Source organism: Onychostoma macrolepis, chromosome 12 (assembly GCF_012432095.1).
Source record: "Onychostoma macrolepis isolate SWU-2019 chromosome 12, ASM1243209v1, whole genome shotgun sequence".
Taxonomy (NCBI): Eukaryota; Metazoa; Chordata; class Actinopteri; order Cypriniformes; family Cyprinidae; genus Onychostoma; species Onychostoma macrolepis.
The window spans coordinates 30,674,935-30,692,826 of NC_081166.1; positions in this window are offsets into that span (position 1 = coordinate 30,674,935).

Below are 17,892 nucleotides of genomic sequence, written 5' to 3' on the forward strand. Positions count from 1 at the left end.
TGCAGGATGTATTCATTCACTTAGAGCTGTTACACATTGCAGGAAAGATCATCTTCAAAAATACATAGTGTACACTGAACAAAATTATAAACGCAACACTTTTGTTTTTGACCCCATTTTTCATGAGCTGAACTCAAAGATCTAAGACTTTTTCTATGTACACAAAAGGCCTATTTCTCTCAAATATTGTTCACAAATCTGTCTAAATCTGTGTTAGTGAGCACTTCTCCTTTGCCGAGATACTCCATCCACCTCACAGGTGTGGCATATCAAGATGCTGATTAGACAGCATGATTATTGCACAGGTGTGTCTTAGTTTCACACCGCAAGCATGAGCGGAGCGTGAGCAGCGTAACTACAGCATCACTGCAGCTGCAGACTCGCCAGAGTATTCACACTGGAAGTGTTTGTTCAGCGTCACAGCAGCGGCTCCAAAGCGACATATTTCTTTACAAAGACAACTATAAATTTGTTTTTAGAAGTTGGTCAGTTATAAACTTGAAAGTTTTGAAGTCTTGGGGATTCGCGTGTAAATGGTCAACAACAAAAACATCTCCTATCACGTTGTTTCAGTCATGCTCAAATATAGAAAGTGCTGTTTATACTGTTTTTATTATTATTATTATTATTATTATTTAATAATATATACTTTTACCCATAATCTCCATTTCTTATAGAAGCTGTCAATAATGAATGAATAATGAATTTCTTATGTAGGCCTACTGAATATACTCCATTGTAACTTAAGATCCTGAGCAAGATGAATTGTTCGTTGTGAGTTTGATAAAATGCTTTAAGTTATAATTTGCTTATGGCAATTAAAAATGAAAAACAAGTTAAAATGGGTAAATCTTCTATACATATTTTTGATTGTTCATTTTCTTTCCTGACATACTCCAATTCGTCTTAAAACACACTAGACCTGCTTATTCTGTGCATTTTTAGCACGTTTTGTGTGAAATTTTTATTTTGTCCATCAAAAGTGTGCTGTCACTTTAATTGAGCGTGAGCGGCGCAGCAAAAATAGACTCGACGCTGAAACCATCGCTGCAGCGCTGCTCACGCGACGCTCCTGCTCCCGGTGTGAATGCACTCATTTGTTAACATGGGAGCCGAAAAAAATACGCGCTGCTCACTCACCGCTCTTCAGAAATCATTCTAATATGCTGATTTGCTGCTCAAGAAACATTTCTGATTATTATCAATGTTGAAAACAGTTGTGCTGTTTCAGATTCTTGTGTAAACCATGATATATATATATATTTAGATTATCTGAAGAACAGAAAGTTCATAAGAACAGCATTTGTGACCCTGCAGCACAAAAGCAGTCATAAGCAGCACAGGTATATTTGTAGCAATAGCAACAATACATTGTATGGGTCAAAATGATCCATTTTTCTTTTATGCCAAAAATCATTAGGATATTAAGTAAAGATCATGTTCCATGAAGATATTTTGTACATTTCTTAACGTAAATGTATCAAAAGTTAATTTTTGATTAGTAATATGTGTGATGTTGTTCGAGGGTGGAAGGGAAAAGACAGGGTCGGCGTGACTGGAACTCGTAGGGTTTTTAATTCGGTGCTCTTTCACAACAACAAAACAAGGCGGGGCGCTCACTGCGCTCCCAAACGTTTTAACAAATAACTCAGAATATCAGATCCGCGTATCTTCTCTTCCTCTAGCACCAGTCTCTCTGTCCACCTCGAGTTCCCAGTCCTTCTCTTTCTCCAGCCTCCCGTTCTGGTGGCTTTATCCGGTCCCTCCATGCCAATTACTGAAACAAGACACAGGTGTTATCAATTGCACTTGACCCACTTACGCACCGCTCGTCTCCTTTCTCTCTCTCCCGCTGCAGACCTCGCTGAACCATGCCCCCCCCCCAACCCCCCCCCCCTTGGGCACTTGGGCACAAATCTCCTATAATATCCCGCCAGCCACAGGAACTGCCTCACCTCCTTTTGGTCTTGGGTCTCGGACAGGTCGCAACCGCTGCGGTCTTATCAATTTGGGGACGCACCTGCCCGTGACCCAAGTGGAAACCCAGATACCTGACCTCCACACGCCCAACCGCACACTCCGATATCTTTGGATATCGGAGTCAAGGGGATCTGCCAGTATCCTTTCGTTAAATCCAGTGTCGAATAAAAACGAGCCGAGCCTAGCCGATCAAGCAACTCGTCAACCCGCGGCATTGGATATGCATCGAATTTCGACACAGTATTCACCTTCCGGTAGTCTACACAGAACCGGACCGAGCCGTCCGTTTTAGGCACTAAAACTATCGGGCTCGCCCAGTCACTGTTGGATTCCTCTATTACTCCCATATCCAGCATCGCTTCTAATTCAGCCTGAACTACCTTCTTTTTGTGTTCAGGTAAACGATACAGCCTGCTGCGCACTACCACACCGGGCTCGGTCTCAATGTGGTGCTGAATGAGGTCTGTGCGACCAGGCAGGGGCGAGAACACATCGGTGAACACCGCCTGCAACTTGGCCACATCAGTGATCTGGGAGGGTGAGAGATGATCCCCTGCTGGGGCCAGAGCGAGAGATTGGGTTTTAGGTTTCACTTCTGGCCCGAGATCTCCCTCTCCACCATCGCCAACATCACTGACTCCGCCTCGCTCCATTTTTTAAGGAGATTGAGATGGTAAATTTGACGTGACCCGTTCCTGTCTGACCGTACCACCTCATAATTGAGATCCCCAACTCGTCGTGTGACCTCAAAGGGTCCTTGCCACTTGGCGAGTAATTTGGAGCTAGAAGTTGGGAGCAATACAAGCACTTTCTCTCCCGGTGCAAATTTGCGTAATCTGGTTCCCCTGTTATAAAGCCGGCTTTGTCTGTCCTGAGCCTGTAACAAATTCTCCACAGAGAGCCACCCCAAAGTGTGGAGTTTTGTTCTCAGGTCCAGTACATACTGAATTTCGTTCTTACCGGTCGAAGGTCCGTCCTCCCAAGTTTCTCTTAGGACGTCCAAAACCCCACGGGGCTGTCGTCCGTAGAGAAGCTCAAAGGGGGAAAACCCCGTGGAGGCTTGGGGAACCTCACGCACGCCAATTTTTGGCGTCCTCGTGAACAAACTTTCGAATCATGGTTTTCAACGTGCGATTAAACCGTTCGGCCAGACCGTCTGTTTGTGGGTGGTAGACGCTGGTGCGAAATGATTTAATGCCCAATAATTCGTAAAGCTCGCGGAGGGTCCGTGACATAAACGCCGTGCCCTGATTGGTGAGAATCTCTTTCGGGATTCCCACCCGGGAGATTAAATGAAACAATGCGTCTGCCACACTTTTCGCGGAGATGCCCCTGGTTGAATCAGGCTTTGATGCATTGAGGATTGGTTACATCCCGAATCCACCAAAGCCTGATACGTACCCCCCTTAATACTCACAGGTATTTGGTACTGGCCAGCTTGATCGGGGGCAGCCTGTGGGTCGTCCGGGACCCGTATCAGTGTCCCCACCTCCATCACGGGACACCGACTGATAAAATGGCCTGGGTCCCCGCAACGCCAACAGGCTGGCCCAGGCCTCCCTGCCGCCCCAGTGGCAGGAAGTGGGTCAAGGAATTGGCGAGGAGGGAGCAGAGAACTGGAGGCTGCAGGCGTGCTAACACCAGATGCGCCCACCCCCCTGGGCGGGGCCCTCGGGGAAGCTAGCGGCTCGGGCCTCGGGCCACCCCTCTCACAGGGTGGGACTCGCGGGGAAGACTCCCGGGTCCACTCGTGTCTCTGTGCTCTGCGTGGGTGAGGGTTCAGCGTTCGTGTCGTCCGTGCATTGAGGGCTGGCCGGTTAGTCGCTGCTTTCTGTGGCAGAGAGAGAGAGAAGTTAGTGGTGCGTGCGCTGGAGTCATGTCTCACCCTTCTCTCCTTCTGGCGTGCTTTTATCCCCTTCTTAATTGGCTCCAGGTGCGGCCGGCCAGCCCGTGCTAATGGCGTGCAGGTGATTCTCCTCGGTTTCCAGGGCGACGCTGATGAGGTCCCGGGACACGCGTCACACTCCCCCCCCCTAAGCGTCATCCTGTCCCTGCGGGCGAGAGGGGAAAGAGGGGGAGGGTGGCGAGAAAAACCTGACAGACCTGCGAAAGCTGACCAGATCCGGGAAAGTCTGATGTCATGCTGAAGGACGTGGGTCCGCCCGGGGAGTGGAGAGAACTTGTCGGAGAATTGACCGACCAGGTGTTGCAGCTCCGTCTTCTGGGCAGCCGATAGGTGGGGGTTGACGTCTACAACCACGGGAGTGCAGGTGGCTAGGGCGGCCAGTTGGGTCCTCGTCCCAGCCCACCGCTTCAGGAGGTTTATATGATATAGCTGTTTTTCCTTCCGTTTCCCGGGCTGGTGTATGCGATAGGTGACGGGCCCCACCTTTTCCGTCACCGTGAATGGCCCCTGCCATTTTGCTAAAAACCTGCAGGCTGCGGTCGGGACCAGGGCGAGGTCTCCAGGCTGGAACTCCCGTGGCTGGGCTGCCCGGTCGTAGTGCCGCTGTTGGGCTTGCTGCACCTTGGTGAGATGCTCCCGAACCACTGGCATGACCCTGTCGATCCGTTCCCTCATCTCACGGATGTGCTCAATCGTGGACCAATGGGCTGCCGGCTGTTGCTCCCAGGCTTCCTTGGCGACATCGAGTAGTCCGCGGGGCTGACGTCCGAACAGGAGCTCGAATGGGGTGAAACCGGTCGATGCTTGGGGCACCTCTCGAATCCCAAAGAGGACGTATGGAAGCATTCGGTCCCAGTCTCGCTTGTCCTCCGCGGCTACCCGACGGAGCATCCGCTTCAAGGTCTGATTGAATCTCTCGACTAGCCCATCGGTCTGCGGGTGGTAGACTGAGGTGTGGAGCTGTTTCACCTGCAGGAGCCGACAGAGTTCAGCCATGCCTATTCGCTCGAAGGGTACCTCGATGATGGGTAGCGGAATCAGCGGACTGGGGGTAGGAGTGCTGGGCGAGGTCCTTTGGCACGTGGCACAGGCGCGACAGAAGTGCTTCACTTCCGCGTTGAGTCCAGGCCAGTGGAATCGATCCCGAATCCTCTGTATTGTGTTGTGGGCTGCTAGGTGCCCGGCCATGGGGTGGGAGTGGGCGAGCTCGATCACTGTCTCCGTCTTGGACCGCGGCACTACCAGCAGCTGTTTCTCCTCCCCCCTCCGCGGTGCGACGCAGTAGAGCATGCCATTTTCCACAATGAAGTGGGGGACCGGGTGGGGCGGCGGTTGGACTTCCTTCCCTTCGGTCACCCTCACTTGAGCCCAGCAGTGCTTCAGCCGCTCGTCCCCTAGCTGCTCTTTGGCAAAAGCCCCACCTCCCTTAACCTGTTGAAAGAGGTCATAGAAGAGATTAGTAGTTTGGGAGGGGGACTCACCATCTCGAGTGTTGTCCGAGGCCAGTAGGGCGGCGCGTCGCCGGGGACAGCGGCTGGATCTCCGAGTCCGGCGGCTCCCGGCCGGGCTGGCAGGTTGGGTGGCCTCGGCGAGCAGGCGGTCGAATCCTGGCCAGTTCTGTCCTAGGAGATCCTTTACCAAACCCACTTCGACGGGCCAGGAGCCAGAGGCGGCGGCGATGTTGACTCGTCGTGCGGGGACCTGGCGCGTATCACCATGCACGCAGGTAATGGGGAGCACGGCCCTGGTCCCTGGCTGCGGGGATACCACTGTCGATTGTAGCAGGCTGACCACACTGCCCGAGTCAGACGGTGGGCCGCCTCCGCCAACTCGATGGCCTCCACCAGATCTCCCACGGTGAGCGGGTTCCGCATGCCGGCAGCCTGGCGGATGGGGCGGGGGAGGGCTCGAAGGAGACGGTCCACGGCTACTCGCTCGGCCACTTGGGCGGCGCTGGGGTCCCCTACCAGCAACCAATGCCGTACGAGGCAAGATAAGTCGGCAGCCTGGGCACGGGCTGGCAACCGAGGGGAGTATTCCCAGTCGTGTACCAACTGGGCCGCCGCGATGGGTGAGAGGCCCACCCAGGATAGAATCTCCTTCTTCACTTCCTCATAGGAGTCGCTCATCTCCGGTGTCATTGAGAAATAGGCGCGCTGGGGTTCGCCAGTGAGCAGCGGTGCCAGCGCGCGCGCCCACTCGTCCTGGGTCCAGCCTTCCTGACTCGCCGTTGCCTCGAACATCATAAGATAGCTCTCGACGTCATCGTGGACCGTAATTTTCGTCAGTAGCGCCGACGCTCGGACATGGGGGTCGGGCAGCGGAACCCGCTGGGCGGAGGCGGCTCGGAGGGCGGCGAATTCCTGCTCCACCTCTCCTTGTCGGGCAGCCATGTGTTCGGTGATCTGCTGTTGCCGAATGCTGACCTCGGTCAGGTGTTTCAGCAGCTCTTCCATGGCTGGGGAGGAGTCGCCGCCTGTGTGAACAAACAGAAAAGAAAAAGGACGAGAATCAGGAGGGGGGGGGGGGAACAACGGTGTCGGTCGGTGATTCTTCCCAGTTATGCCCGCATTCTCCACCAGTGTAACGGGAGGAAGAATCACACGACACGGAGGTTCAATAAATGCCCCGAAGGGTGCGTTTATTGGGTGCGTGTATGCGTGCCGTAGTGCTCGTGAGTGAGAAAGTCGTGCTCCAGGGTCCACTCGTGTCTCTGTGCTCTGCGTGGGTGAGGGTTCAGCGTTCGTGTCGTCCGTGCATTGAGGGCTGGCCAGTTAGTCGCTGCTTTCTGTGGCAGAGAGAGAGAGAAGTTAGTGGTGCGTGCGCTGGAGTCATGTGTGTGTGTGTGTGTGTGTAGACACATTTACATTTATTAATTTTGCAGAAGCATTTATCCAAAGCGACTTACAAATGGGGAATACATCAAGCAATTCATCTTAACATTTTTTTTTTTTTTTTAGGGCTATTATTTAAATGTTAAAAAATGTTTAGAGAACATTTAAACGTAACATTCCCATAATGTTTGAAAAACTATAAAATGGAATATTCCCAGCAAAGTTCAAATCCTGAGTTTCTGAACCTGGTCTCCCGCTCTTTTCTCGCTGGTGTAGCTACATAAAGACAAAACCACACAAGAAAGTGTCAGATGACAACTGAATAACTTCATGCATATTGGTTATCCCCAGTGTTGGGCCCGTTACTTTAAAAAAGTAATTAGTTATAGTTACTAGTTACTTCTCACAAATAGTAACTTAGTTAGTAACTGAGTTACATCATTATAAAAGTAACTAATTACCAGGGAAAGTAACTATTGCGTTACTTAAAAAAAAAATTCAAATGTCAAATAACTTTGGATGCCCCCAATATTAAATATGTTAAATTAATGAAATGGACACTAAAAAGAATAAATTATTATTATAAAACATTGTACATTAATCTACACTATTTATCTACTATCAGTCAGTCAAGCATTATAATATAATATTATGATAATTCAATATTATATGATGATAGAACTTTAGTAATTGGAATAACCAAGTATGAATGCATATTTGTCATCAATATAAAACGCATAAGGATTAATGAGCTGCTGGGTTCATGAATATTAATCACGTTGTCTGCGTTCGCTCGAATTGATTTGCTGAAATCAAAACAGGGACGATAATAGGTGAGCGCCAGCCAATGAGATTGTCGTTTGCGCATTAGTTCCGCCCACTACCAGAGAACCCAGCAGTTCTTAAAAGCTGAAGAATTCCAGAGGAACTTTGTTATTTTAACAGGAAAATACAAGAAAGAATATCGTTTACATGTAGCGCGTCACTTCTGCATGTTATGAAAGACTCTCGTGCTCTGTATCTTTCTTTGCGTGCATGTATGTGAGAGAAAGCGAGGCGAGTCGTGCGCTTCACACCAGAGTTTGCGGTACATCAAATACAGCTACACTGCATCCATTCAGATGAACTGAAAAATTAAATTCTAATAATATAATAGTAACGCCACATTTTATTGTCAGTAACAGTAACGGCGTTGTAACGGGGGAAACAGTAATTCGTTTGATTACTTGTTACTGAAAAAAATAACGCCGTTAGTAACGCCGTTTATTTATAACGCCGTTATTCCCATCACTGGTTATCCCACACTGATTTTGCTTTGATGGACAAAAATATTCCCAAATAATACAATTTTAAAACAAAACTGCCTCTCTGCTTATCTTTAAAAAAAACTAATAGTAAGATCATGCTATGAATTACTCATGCCACCATTCTCTTTTTTTTCCAGTCTACAGATTGGATTATTGGATTATTTGGCTTTAAGCTTTGCAAAAAAAAAAATGTCGGAATGACTTTTAATTCAGAAACTGAATGTATGGATGACAGAAAAGCTGTATTCAAGATTTTGTATAGACTGCATTTGATGGTCACCCTGTTTTCTGAGGTCATAACTCCGTCACCGTCTGAGTTCACTTCAGAGTCCAGCAGGACAGAAGTTTAAATGACATCAGCCGTCACAGAAAATACATGTTGGCTTAGTGAAGATTATGAAATGTATTATTCATTCAGTCCATCTGTTCTGTCGTTCCCCTCGTGGCCCGAATCATTACACCTCTCTCATTAAATACTAGTTTGATTTCACTCTTGTTGTTCAGGGATTCTAAATGAAATCCACACACTGCTGAAGCAAATCAGGTGATCAGCTATTGGTCACTGACCAGGAGACAGATTATCTGACATAATCAACAACTGACTAATGTAATAACAGTATTTCAAACAAGAAACTCTACAGGGGTTCAAGGAGAAGATATGTGGTGACCCCAAAAAGTATTTGGACACTTAAATCACACTTAACCTCTTAACTGCAACGCTGGTCTCTTCTTAAAGAACACTCTTAAAAATAAAGGTGTTTAAAAGGTTCTTCATAGCGATGCACAGATAGAAGAACCATTTTTGGTTCCACAAAGAACCATTCAGTCAAAGAAACATCTCTTTCTGACCTTTTTATAATCTGAAGAACCTTCTTTCGCCACAAAGAAGCTTTAGTGAAACAGATGTTAAAGGTTCTTAATGGAACCATTTAGACAAAAATGAAGGTGAAGCACCTTTATTTTTAAGAGTGAAGACAATCAGCAGATTATTGCTGATGTGAAAAAAAGAAAGCTTAAATTTGCTGTTAAGAAAATGTACTGTACTAAAAATATTTTATATAAATTAAATATTTTACAAAATGTTTTGGAATCTAAAATTACTATAAAATCGAAGCCATATGTCTAAACCAGAGGTGTAAAGTATCTGTACTTTTACTCAAGTATGGTTTTCAGGTACTCTTTACACCTCTGGTCTAAACATGTTCCAAATTTGAAGTTGACATCTCAAAAACCAAGGTTCCTTCCGCATTTGGTTTTGATTGCATTGCATACAAAACATCATGACTTTTGGACCATTTCTACAATGATGTAATGTTTCACCAGAAAACATCCAAATATTGTCTATACTACATAACATACTGTTTTATTAATTTAACCATAACCATAACAAACAAACTTCCTTTTATGGAAGTTTTTCTTTCCACAAAAGAATAAAATATGATGCAAAGAATAAGACATTCAAATATTCACTTACAAACACAGTTTGAGGTCACCTTACTGTACATTCTTTACATTTTGAACTATTTGAATGCATATTAATTAATGATCTAACTTTAAATCTCACATAAAATATAATGTAAAAATTCAAAACGTAACGTAAGATATTTATGAAAATGATTATAAAGTGCTTCTGAATAAAGCTGAAGACATTTACAATCAGATTTATTAAGCTCTGCAAACAGTGAGATCAGAATAAAAGACATCTTGATCACTATTAGGTATTGAGGAGGAGAAATGAACATCACAGATCCATATTCAGATGTAATTGTCATCTGGCCTCTTATCTAAAACATATATTTTCATCTCCAGAGGAAGATAACAGAACCTAACAAAGAAGCTACTCTGCACAGAACGACTGTCAAGTCAAGTGTTTTTAAATTGCAACAGAAAAACCTGAATAACTGGTAACATTCGCACAGGTTTTAGTCGTCTGAGTTGTGAACAGGCAGGAAGATAGTTCACACGCTCTGCCTGAAAATAAACATTTTGCTAAATATTAATATGCATGCACCTTTTATCAAATCATCTTAATTGAGAGCCTACGTGTAATATTTGACATTTTAAAAGCTCATTTGTTAACTAGTGAAAGTAAATATATTCAAATGGAGCAATGATTCACTTACATTCCTACGTTTTGAATCATGATATTGAAAAAAAACAAAATATAAAGGTCATGACAGGCATGAATACCATTAAAAATGTTACTTGAAACAAACGCTAACTGAAATACAATAAAATATTTCAATTAATATTTAAAGTAAAAAAAGAACTAAAATCGCAACCAAATTATTAAAACTTTACCAAAAAACAAAAAAAAAAACAGAAAAGGCAAATATAAAATCAAATTCATAATATTAATAAAAGCCATAGTAGGTCATCGTGACTGATACTGCACGACCCAGGAATGTCCTGCTCTTCAGTGAGTTTCTCTGGATGATGGTGCCTTCAGAAGATATAGAGACAAACCTCTTAAAGTCAAGCAGAAACAGCCCACCTTCTTTCACCTTCCAAAGAGCATTTCAGAGAAAAAATATCAATTTACAAAACAGAAATCTTGCACAAGAGAGGAATCCTTAGAAGCCAGTATCTGAGTTCCATCAAAGGTACATAAAGACACAAGCGCTGCCAAGAGCCACTTTCTCTTTCCTAAACAAAAGCTGCTGATCCTACAGTCACAACGACTGCAACACTTTACACCTTTCTGGCAGGATAAACAAAACAAAACAAAAAACAGTATAAGTTACTTTATTGTTACATTAATAAATCATTTATTTAAAAAAAAAAAAAAATGAATGTACTTTATTCTTATTTTTAAAAGAATTAGAACTCTGGATTAATTAATAGAAAACTAACAAAAGCGACATCTTGCACAAAAGATTCTTCAAAGCCAATATTTAAGTTCAATGAAAGCTAAACACACATGCATCGCAATAGCTAATAATAAATAAAACACAATTCTTTTTTTTTTTTCAACTAAACGAGAATTGTTCATATTCTGGATTACCTAATAGAAAATCAACAAAACAGACATCCTGCAGAAGAAAATCTCCTTCATCAATCAGTTACATTAAGACTGAGCATCACTGTTGTTCTGTCACATCTGCAGATCTGTCATTGTCTGGATTATTCCCTCTCTCGGACTGAACGTGAGCGTCAGTCGATTCCAGCGTTACGTGATCCCGAGCCATTCTCCTCCATGATCAGGTCTGGGGGTGGAGGACCATCAGTTCCCATGAAGCCCTGCGAGCCGCCGGAGGAGGGCTGATCTGCTTCTCTGGCAACAGAGGAGTTCCCCGGTGACGGGCAGAAGGATCCAGTTGCTATGGTGACCTGATGGAAGTGATGGAGCTCAGGCATGTGCTCCATCCCATCATACACGATCGCAACAGACACAACAATCTGCTCAAAAAAAAAAAAAAAAACATATATATATATATATATATATATATATACTATTTTTTTAATGTAAGTGCTTGCAAAAAAATTATTTTAGCTACATATAAAAAAATAAAATAAAAAATAAAAATTGAAAGTTAGTCAACTAAATGTGTTTATTTAAATGTAGCTGAAATGAATTGATTGCAACCACTTACCTAAATAAAAAAGAGTAAATTCAAGCAATCATGTTTTTCAGTGTATGAGGTGATTTGATGCACTCTTATACTGTACTCCTGCTTTCCTTCAAACTAAAGTTATTGATCATGTAGAGTTGTGAGTCTTCTACAAGAAAACCACAACAAGTTTCCATTTCTCATATTTTGGTTTAAAAAATGTTTTATAAATAATAATAAAATTATTTAATTTAGTTAAAATGATTGCAAATTAATAAGTAAAACAAAAGTACTTCTTACTTAGTGGTTGCTTAAAAAAAGTGTATCTGGAATTATTCAAATAATAATAATAATAAAATACTTTTTTCTACTTGTTAAAAATAAGAATTATTTATGTTATGAATTTTGTTAAAATATTACAAATTAATATGCATTCAGATCGTTTAATGCACAGCTAGCCGTTGATTATCTCGTTTATGTCATGGTCATTTCCCAGCATTCACATATTAAAGATGTTAACAATATTTGCGCTGCAATATTTGACCGGAACGATAAAAATGACAGTTATTTTCGTCTGTATTACTATTCAACTGTAACTGTATGTTACTATGGTTACCAATGTTTATAGGAAACGCATTAATATAGAACATGATTAAACTGACCTGGAACTACCTGTGCAGTATATATATATATATATATATATATATATATATTCAGGATTAATCACTGGAAAATAAAATAAAAGAACATACTACTTATTTAAAAATAAAGATGGTTTATATTCTGGATTAATTAATAGAAAATAAATCCTGAATTCTTCCTTACAATAAGAATTGTTAACATATATATAACATACAGATTACACACATATGTCTAGTCATTTTTCTGCATAATGTAATATTTTATGTGAAGTGAGACTCTGAAGGTTAACGCATGAGATCCACTATACAGACCTTGTGCTTTCTTAAGACAGCACCGTAATTAATGACAGCGTGTGGATAAACACATACTGTACGGGAAACAAAATAAAAACAGCTTTTAATGTCACCTTAGCTGCTAACATCGGTCATATACAGGCTAAATGATTCACTTTTAGCATTATTATTTTTTTTTTAATGTACGAGTATGATGTATCAATATGATTTATGATTGTGGCCAGATTACACTATAAAATGGCTTTATAATTAGTAGCCAAACTATAAAAAAGATTTTCTTTAAAGTGCAGCAAAAGTAAATTTCCCCAATGCACAACATTATTTGCACAGTAATAAATATCATTTAGGACTGGACTAGTAGCCAAATGAAGTAAATAAATAAAATTATGACTAGGTCAAGTTTCTAAATTCAGCTATAAACCCACTTTCTCAGTGCCTGCAACACATAGTAGCAAAAACCTGTGTAGATTTTATCATTTCATGTATAATGCAGTTTTTTTTTTTTTTTTTTTAAAAAGAAAGAAAAAAGAAAAAGACTAATTGAACTATCCAAATTTGACACTACATTAAAAAAAGAGAGAATGAAATAAGTTAACTTTTAGGAATATGGCATGTTACTTACAGTGCGATTCCCTAAACAAGTGACTCTTTTGAGCCTGTCATATTCATGATAAGTTTTTTAAAATATATATATGAATTTCAAGGGAAATTACATCTGAAATATACCCAAATGGATCTGAATCAAATCAAGACCTTGAGAAATGGAATGAAGTCCGATTGGAAAAGGTCACTTTCGTGGGCTTCAGAGCTGAAAGCAATGCAGTAAAAGCCACAGCAGTGATGAGATTTCCGTGACTCATCGGCCTTATGTTGAGCAGAAATCTCTCTTGGTCGGGCTGTACCACATCCAGTTTCAGCAAACATCCCGGTGCGTTTTAGTGCTAAACACTGAAAGTTAAAGAAAGAAACAAGTTAACAGTAAGAAAAAATTATTTGAAGTAAAACATTTAAGTTGTGGATTAAGTTTGGGATGATTCTTACTAAACTTCATTTTCTGCAAAGTAAATATAATAAAATACTTTTCAATTTTCACAATATATACATATATTAGGGGTGGGGGGAAAAATCGATACAGCATCGCGATATTTTCCACAGCAATACTGCATCGATACACGGACGCCAAGTATCGATCTTTTATTATACTATTTGGTAGAATAATAAAATCAATTTCTTTATAGTCCTCTAGATGGTGGTGTTGAGTTTTTTTCTGGTGAGGTCAGCTGGGTCACCATCAGCATGTAAATTAGTAAAATAAAGATGGCGGCATCCCAAAAAGTTATCAGGAAACCCCTTCCTTCGGATGTAAGACCTGTAGTAGCACAGCAGTGCATACCTGTTTACATTAAATTAAGGTTGACTAGACTAGACTGTAATACAAATAATTGAGTTTGCCAGGTGCGTGCAACATTTATAACACGTTTTCATGAAAGTGTTGGACAGTTTGTCTGCTTGACAATCCCATTTTGCACTGCAGCAATAAAATTGAAGTGAGATAAACAAACTGAGAAATGTTTCTTTTTAGTTAAAACTGCTAGACGTTGCCAAAGTTTTCCTTTGGGGACATAATTTGGAAATAGGTAATAAATTGCAATATATCACAGAATATCGCAATATATTTAAAATCGCAATAATATTGTATCGTGACAAAAGTATCATGATAATATCGTATCGTGGGGCCTCTAGTGATTCCCACCCCTAATATATACAGTGAGGAAAATAAGTATTTGAACACCCTGCTATTTTGCAAGTTCTCCCACTTAGAAATCATGGAGGGGTCTGAAATTGTCATCGTAGGTGCATGTCCACTGTGAGAGACATAATCTAAAAAAAAATCCAGAAATCACAATGTATGATTTTTAACTATTTATTTGTATGATACAGCTGCAAATAAGTATTTGAACACCTGAGAAAATCAATGTTAATATTTGGTACAGTAGTCAAACGTTTCCTGTAGTTTTTCACCAGGTTTGCACACACACTGCAGGAGGGATTTTGGCCCCTCCTCCACACAGATCTTCTCTAGATCAGTCAGGTTTCTGGCCTGTCGCTGAGAAACACGGAGTTTGAGCTCCTCCAAAGATTCTCTATTGGGTTTAGGTCTGGAGACTGGCTAGGCCACGCCAGAACCTTGATATGCTTCTTACAGAGCCACTCCTTGGTTATCCTGGCTGTGTGCTTCGGGTCATTGTCATGTTGGAAGACCCAGCCTCGACCCATCTTCAATGCTCTAACTGAGGGAAGGAGGTTGTTCCCAAAATCTCGCAATACATGGCCCCGGTCATCCTCTCCTTAATACAGTGCAGTCGCCCTGTCCCATGTGCAGAAAAACACCCCAAAGCATGATGCTACCACCCCATGCTTCACAGTAGGGATGGTGTTCTTGGGATGGTACTCATCATTCTTCTTCCTCCAAACACGTTTAGTGGAATTATGACCAAAAGTTCTGACCACATGACTTTCTCCCATGACTCCTCTGGATCATCCAAATGGTCATTGGCAAACTTAAGTCGGGCCTGGACATGTGCTGGTTTAAGCAGGGGAACCTTCCGTGCCATGCATGATTTCAAACCATGACGCCTTAGTGTATTACCAACAGTAACCTTGGAAACGGTGGTCCCAGCTCTTTTCAGGTCATTGACCAGCTCCTCCCGTGTAGTTCTGGGCTGATTTCTCACCTTTCTTAGGATCATTGAGACCCCACGAGGTGAGATCTTGCATGGAGCCCCAGTCCGAGGGAGATTGACAGTCATGTTTAGCTTCTTCCATTTTCTAATGATTGCTCCAACAGTGGACCTTTTTCACCAAGCTGCTTGGCAATTTCCCGTAGCCCTTTCCAGCCTTGTGGAGGTGTACAATTTTGTCTCTAGTGTCTTTGGACAGCTCTTTGGTCTTGGCCATGTTAGTAGTTGGATTCTTACTGATTGTATGGGGTGGACAGGTGTCTTTATGCAGCTAACGACCTCAAACAGGTGCATCTAATTTAGGATAATAAATGGAGTGGAGGTGGACATTTTAAAGGCAGACTAACAGGTCTTTGAGGGTCAGAATTCTAGCTGATAGACAGGTGTTCAAATACTTATTTGCAGCTGTATCATACAAATAAATAGTTAAAAATCATACATTGTGATTTCTGGATTTTTTTTAGATTATGTCTCTCACAGTGGACATGCACCTACGATGACAATTTCAGACCCTCCATGATTTCTAAGTGGGAGAACTTGCAAAATAGCAGGGTGTTCAAATACTTATTTTCCTCACTGTATATATATATATATATATACATATTTACATTTAGTTATTTAGCAGACACTTTTATGCAAAGCAACTTACAAATGAGGACAATAGAAGCAATCAAAATCAATAAAAGATAAATGATATGGAAGTGCTATAACAAGTCTCAGTTAGCTTAACGCAGTACACGTAGCAAGGTTTATTAGAAGATTATGCTGCTACTAGTGGAACTGCATTGGCATGGTTCAAATCATACTTATCTGACCATCATCAGTTAGCAGTGAATGAAGATGTAATCATACCAATCACAAGTACAGTATGGAGTACCTCAAGGCTCAGTACTAGGACCGCTGCTTTTCATGCTTTATATGTTACCCTTTGGAGATATCATCAGGAAACATGGTGTTAGCTTTCACTGTTTTGCTGATGATACTCAGCTCTATATTTAAGAGGTGTCTCTTAAGTATCAAAAAAAAAAAAAAAAAAAAAAAAAAGGACCGTTTTTATAGAAATGGTGGTCTAAAACCTGCTCCAGTAAGATAATTGCCACTGTTGTCTCTGTAGGTCATATTTTAAGATGAAGTATAGAGACACCAAACACAAATGCGCAAATAATGGTTGAGCCAACAGCAAGTGCATTTAGCTGTGCTTTAAAAGTTCAATTTCAGTCAGACAGAAGCAATTATTCATCTTCTCAAAAACACTTTAATCCAACTCAAATATTACCTGTTTTTAATTATAAAGAAATGAGAAATTATCTATATTTAAAATGCATGTTATAGATCTTTCTATGAACAATAAAGGGTTCATTTTAGAAATATTTGTAATGTTTAAAGATCATAACTGGATTTTCTCTCTAGTGATGCATGCAGGACTTCTCCAATCATTTACCCGCTTAAATCCACCCCTGTTCACCTGCCACGCCCACATCCATCTTAACATCCAATCAACGATCAGACAGACCCTGCCCTACATCTTTTTCCACCAATAATCCTTTACACTCAAATGCAGATCACAATTCAGAAGAATAGAAGCGCTGCTACTTCTGTTTCATCATAACTACTTTTTGAAAACATGAATTTAACGAACTAATTACAGTTATAATCAACAATTCTCTTGCTTCATTGCCATCTGTTTTTTATTTCCACTGAGCATTTGTTGAAATGTATTACGGGATTTCCTTCTCCATCAGAAAGACATGAGATCTAGGCTTAGTGTGGTGAAATGAAACCATAAGAAGTTAAAGCTGGAATAACAACAATAACTCTTATTTTTAGTCTTGCCCTGAGGTCTCATGAAAGAGTAAAGACTGAAATAAGGGGCCAGTTGCAGAAACTGCCTCTATACTAGTCAATCCTGGTTGTATGTCCCAATTATTCTATGCCTCTTCACCCCAAATCCCTGGATGATCCACTTAATTAACTGAAAAAACGTTGAACACTTCATGCACTCAACGGTTGCAAAAATAAGAAAATAATTTCAGACAAAATAACAGTCTTAAATGAAAAAAATTAAATAAAAATCAGATGACTAACTTGTAATAGTAGTAGTATTATTTCATGCAATACAATGACAACATGCTCTGAACCACAGTCCTCTGCCAATCTCACAATCCAAACACTCAATTTCCAGTTTTTGTTAATGATCTGTTTTACTAGATAGTAAAATGTAGATGAAAATGTAGAAATTATTAGTTTTTGTGCTCATTGTAAAGAAGTCAAACATTCATTCATTTCTGTTAGCTGTCACCATTTGCCATTACATGCTTCGAACAGTAATATCTTATTCTGAACCTAAAGTAATCCTGACAAACGATATATCGTTTGAAAGCTTAAAGACTCTAGTTTTGATATTTGGTGACTGGTTTTTGAATTATTTTACACAGCAACTGTAATTTATTAACATGCAAAAGTAGTACTCATCAGAGTCAGAGAGTGTGTTCTGACCTTTACTTTGAAATAGTGATGCACATTTAAAATCATGAAAAATCTTCATTCATTTTCATGGAGAGTGTTCGAAAGATATGTTTTTGAGGGAAAAAAAGGTCCAAAAGCGTTTTGAATGTATAGAAAAAAAACAATAGATTCA